Source organism: Mastigoproctus giganteus, chromosome 1 (genome assembly GCF_048544385.1).
Source record: "Mastigoproctus giganteus isolate SK-2022 chromosome 1, ASM4854438v1, whole genome shotgun sequence".
Lineage (NCBI taxonomy): Eukaryota > Metazoa > Arthropoda > Arachnida > Uropygi > Thelyphonidae > Mastigoproctus > Mastigoproctus giganteus.
In genome coordinates, this window is record NC_143575.1 from 216,689,876 (window position 1) to 216,695,875 (window position 6,000).

The window sequence follows — 6,000 nt, forward strand, 5'->3', positions numbered from 1 at the left end:
TAACAACTAAAACCACAAAATTAGAGAGAGAGAGAGAGAGAGAGAGAGAACTAGATGGCCCAAACTGTCCACCTATGTGTTTTAATCGTATTGCGATTTCATAATGTCACAAAGAACTGCTTTCATAGCAAGAAGAAACACATTTTGTCCTTTTCCTCTATTTTCAATGGTGTGCATTGAGTTTGAAATTATATGCGAGCAAGAAGTATACAAAGTTTGAATGTGAACTTACATTCGACAGAATGTAAGTTCATGTCACAGTGTTTTCTGAAATTTAAAATTTTCAAAGTTTGGCAAATCAGACTGGGTTTACTTTCTCAATCTCTTTAGACAGTCAAGTTTATCTTCTTTAACAGTTAATTTTTAAAGTTTTATTCTGTCAATGCTTCTTATCCTTAAAAATAAAAAAAAGCACACACCGACACATAAAATTTACGAAAGCATAGTTTTATTGACTACCTATATAAACGTTAAATGGATTTAAATTCGTTGTGTGAATAGGAGCGTACTGATTTGCCAGTTTCAATGTAATATGTGAGTGTTGTTCGTTTAGAATTAAGCTACAGACAATAAGTGAATTAATTCTGACTTTTAAATCCGGACAGCGAAGTACAAAACTCTGTATAAGTAAAATTTTAATGGTGGTTAGCTCTTATGTCTTTGAACTTAACAGCTAAAAACAGGAAGTTTAATTTCGAAACAAACATGTCACTATCAGATGTGTAACGCTGATGTTCTGAAATGCAACGTGATCGGCCTGTTTGAATTTTTGTAAATTTTTGTAAAGTGGTGGTAGTGGCTTGACATCCACAAATCATACCCAAGAATAATATGTATATCAACAAATCAGTCAACAAATCAATTAATCAGTCCAAACTAGAGTTTGAACAGGCTAAGAGTAGAAAACTTGCTTCTTGCCCTAATGGTAGCCGAGCATTCTGGTCTCTTGCCAAAGCTATTGGCCGCAACTTTTGCCCATCTCTGCTCCCACCTCTGTCCAAACCAGATGTTCTGTTGTCACTTCAGCCAAGGATAAAACTGACCTGCTAGCATCCCATTTTTCTTCCAGCTCATGCATTAATGATCTTGGTAAAACACCTCCCACCATTCCCAACACGCGCCATTCAATGCCTCCTGTGGTCTTCCATCAAAAGGATATCAGAAGGATTTTGATGAATCTTGATGCTACAAAAGCTCCAGGTCCTGATGGTATTTCTCCGCTTGTTCTGAAAACCTTTGCTCCTGAACTTACTCCTATTCTTTGCCACCTTTTTTCACTTTCTTATTCCAAAGGTGTTTTCCCTTCTGCTTGGAAATTTGCTCTTTTCCAGCCAGTTCCTAAAAATGGAGACAAATCCCTCCCATCCAATTATCGTCCCATTGCAATTACTTCTACTCTTTCTAAAGTAATGGAGAAATAAATTAACCGCCAACTCTTAAACTACCTAGAAACCTTCCGTCTGATCAAGGATCGCCAGAATGGATTCCGTCAGTGTCGATCCACTTGTGATATTCTGGCTTATGTTACCCATTTATGGACTAATTCAATGGAAATGTTCGGTGAAACTCAAGTAGTTGCTCTTGACATCTCAAAGGCTTTTGATCGTGTTTGGCATAAAGGTCTTCTAAACAAGCTCCGTCTTATGGTTTGCCAACTGTTTTTAGTAATTAGTTATCCAATTTTCTCTCTGATCACTCACTGAGGGTGATGGTAGATGGCTCTCTGTCTTCTAACTTCTCTACTAATGCCGGTGTCCCCCAAGGTTCAGTCCATTCCCCCACTCTTTTCCTCTTGTATATCATTGGCCTTCTTCCATTGACTGGAAATCCTATCCATAGTTTTGCCGATGATAGCACATTGCATTCCACTTTCCATTTTGAGAAACCCTGTCCTGCTCAATCAGCTTCAACTTCTCGAAACTCTGCTACTAATTCCTTAAATGCCGATCTTCAGGTAATTCTCCAGTGCGGCAAAGACAACTTAGTTGATTTCAACCCTTCTAAAAACTCAGTCTTGTCTTATATCTCGCAAAAAGGGTCTTCTGCTCCTATGCTTATCTTTTGTGACACTCCGATGTCTAGGCAAAATGATATATCTCTTTTGGGGATTACCCTGACTTCTAATCTTTCTTGGCACAAGCACATTATAAATATTGCTTCCTCTGCATCTAAAAAACTTGGTTTTCTCTTTCGCTCGCGGCGTTCCTTTTCTTCCAAAGAGCTGCTCACTCTGTATAAATCGCAAATCCGCCCTGCCATGGAATATTGTTCCCACATCTTGGGTGGTGCCCCCAAAACCTCTCTCAGGCTTCTTGATTCCATTCCGAAGAGAGCAGTTAGGTTAATTAATGATTCATCTCTAACAGAGTCTCTCCACTCGCTTTCTCATAGACGCACTGTTTCTGCTGAATGCCTCTTCTACAGATACTTCCATGGGCACTGTTCTTCTGAATTGGCTTCTATAATACCCGCTCTCTCTTTCAAAACAGTATGAAGACGTGCCGCCACCAGCCAACATCCATTTACTGTCCAACTTCAAACCCACAGAACCAACTTTTCATCTTCCTCGTTTATTCATTCAACTGCCGTTTTCTGGAACAACCTTCCTTCATACGTATTTCCTGAAAATTACAATCTACAGAAGTTCAAGTCCAATGTCAACAGATATCTTCTTTCATCTTCTCAACCTCCAACCCAAGCACGGTACTAAGTACTATAGGTTATAATACCTCTCGTGTTTGGGGTTCTCATAAAAAAAAATAATAAAAAAAAAATAAGTATGATTTCTAAAGCTTAAAAATTTCCAAAGTTTGAAAAAACAGCCTGTTTTCTATTTTCGGAAACAAAAGGCATTATTCGAGTTTTAAAAAAACTTGATGTTGATGTTTGGAAGTATACAGTGTGAGAAAAAAAGTGTACATGAAATGTCGTAAATTTTACAAATAAACGCGCATATGTTCCCCCAAAATCCGATTTTTTTCCCTAACGCTCTCAGTCCAAGGGAAAAAATTGATATAATCCAATCACAGTGCTTGATTTGTTTTTAAAAACTGACCAATCGGTGTTCATGTTCAAAGTTCTGTTCGGGATCAAACTTTCCTAACCACCATAGTTACAAACGACGAGACACTTTGTCTATTTGCTACACAGACAAAAACTAAATCGTCAGCAATGAAAATTTATCCGTTTAAAATTAAAAGTTTTTCATAATTTCCAGAGCGATATTTGCAGCACGATTCGTGTTAGTAGTTATTTCCGAATTTCGACAAGAATCAGTTCCAAAGTTTCAGTTTCGAGAACAAGTTCCGGGATTATTCTAGCGATATATGAGTTTAAAAGGCCGCTTTTTTTTTTTTTTTTGGTAGTTGTTGGCGCATCGGCTTCTGTGGCCATATTGCACCTCCCAAGGTTTTTGCAGTACTTTGATCCAAGCCCGAGGCGGGAATCGAACCCGCGACCTTTGGGTTGCCGGGCAGGTACTTTACCCACTCGGCTAGCCCGGTCGGCATATTTAAAAGGCCGCATTTCTCTATTTGTGTGTGTAGTTAAGATGTATATGTGATTACTATCTCTTTCTCAGTAGACTGCAAAGATGTGCGAATAGTTAAAATAGACCCTCGTGTTTGTTTCCGATATAAACGAGCGTGTTTTTCAACGAAAACTCAGGCGAAAAATAAGAATTTACCCATTTCATGTTTAATTAAACGAAAAATGTCAATTTTAATTCAGATTTCAGAAGCGAAAATACGTTCTTACATATAATTTTATTCTGTATGCATGAGAATATGTCAATTGTTTATATAGTTAATATCAGGAAAATGTATTTTTTCCGTATAGAATACATTTTATTCATAATATCGTATTAACATGACTTGAAGATAAAAACGAGCAATATTGTTCTCTTCAAACAAACTGGAAACGAGCTCTAACACATTGGATTCTTTAAAGCTATACTATATTCTTGAGCAGGTATCAGTCAAACTGGTAGAAACGCATGTAAAAATTAAAATTTATGTTTACATTCCAGTATGACAACCAAGTCAATAGAGTTTACAATAACTCGTCAATACAAAGATTTATCGTATTTAGAGTCATGGGCTTGAACCCCTATCCACTCAAGGAACACGTACTACACATTCTCGCTCCTGACTACTCAGCTACATGATTTCGCTAGTGATATTCAACTGAACAAGGGGAATTAAAAAGACACTGCATTCTTTCTGTCGGTTGAAGTTATTATTATTATTATTATTATTATTATTATTATTATTATTATTATTATTAGCTGTGTGGTGCAAGGAAGCCTGGGGCGTATGCTGCACCAGCCAAAAAAAAAAAAAAATCTGAATTACCCCGAGACAGAGAGAGAGAGAGAGAGAGAGAGAGAGAAGAAGGGAATCACCAAGAAAGGGAAGAATGATGATATCCAGCTCAGGACCCTAGGTGTGCCAAGCCCATACTCACCAGATGTGAGCCCCTGGGGTTAAAGTTGTATGTGTTGTGCTTTCATCCAGGGCGCCTCCGTAGCCAGGTGGGAAGGAGCAGCAGTGCGTAGCACATGCTTCTTGATTAGACCGGGGTTCGAGCCCGTCACCACCAAATACGGAGTATGCGGAAAGGTCAAGGAATGACCACCGCATATCCCGGAGCAATATGGCCTTAGTTGCTAATGCTCCTAAAAACCAAATAACAAACAAACATAACAAATAACAAGCTTTCATCCAGCTAAGTGGAAAAATGTGGTTTCTTGTTTGCTTCACATGTGTAGCCGTCTGATACAGCTGACATGGAGATGAATATATTTCCAGTGAATAATACAAAAATCTTGAAATACATGTGAATAATTTTGTGTGTTTGTGCTTTGCGAAGCAACTGCAGAATTCTGCTTCCACAGTGGAGCAGTCTTGGTGAGTTTTTGGAATCGCGCAGTCAAACTGCGCGATTCCAAAACAAAAGCTTTAGTGACTATAACCCTTATTAAGTTGTTAAATAGTTTTTGGCTTTTGTAAATGTTATCAGTGTCTATGTTTACTAAGAGTACGCTTAAGTAGATTTAAATTCAATCTTAAACTTTTAACTTTAGGAATTTTTACCATTAAGTGGATCCGGTGATTGTGAAAACACACAGATACATGCGCTCGTGCATTGCTGATACAGTTGAATCATACATGAAAATGTTTTTAATCACACACATATGAGCACAATCATTTTTTAATTGCTAATCTGTTGATGTTATTTGCTAGCCTGTTAAGAAGCAGATGTCACCGTTAATGTTGGTAATTTTAGGTTTTTGAGAAAAAAAAACATTGTTATTTGGTGGTCACCTAAAGAAACACATGTCGGCTTTGCATACACACTTCAATTGCTTTACAAAACTAAATGGTTAATCATAACGTGTGTTTTTGGTTTGTTTTTGGAAATTTATGTAGTCAAAAACCACACTTGATAATGCTAAAATATACAGTTTTATTCTTCAGGTAATCACTTAAACTCATTTAAACAAACATACTTGATGTCACTTAATATTCACTTTTATTGCTGTTGTGACCGCTAAAACGTCGAACTTAAAGCGGTCAATTTTCTCATTAACATCTAGTACTGTTGCAGTGCTAATTCCGCCTTTTCCTTTAAATCTATAATAAAAATATTAATTTTAATTTCTAATAATTCCCCTATTTAGTTATTGTCCAAAACCTCATTTATTGACAATTTTAGAGTTGTTAAAACTGAGTATTCAAGCAGGTTAGATGTCTTTAAGTCTTTAAATTGGAACTTGTTATAATGGCGACTTAAAATATGGCGAAATTAGCCACAGCAACTATGCAAAAACAAAGCCTATCTAAACTCTACAGAAGCCTGCAGTTGTTTGCCGGCGACGGCTATCTTGGGAGCCACCTACGGGTTACATTTTTATAAACACAGAAAGATGCACTTAGCTTGACATGCAAATGATGACGACAAAAAGGGGGGGGGGGAAATCAGAGAGATACACACACACCC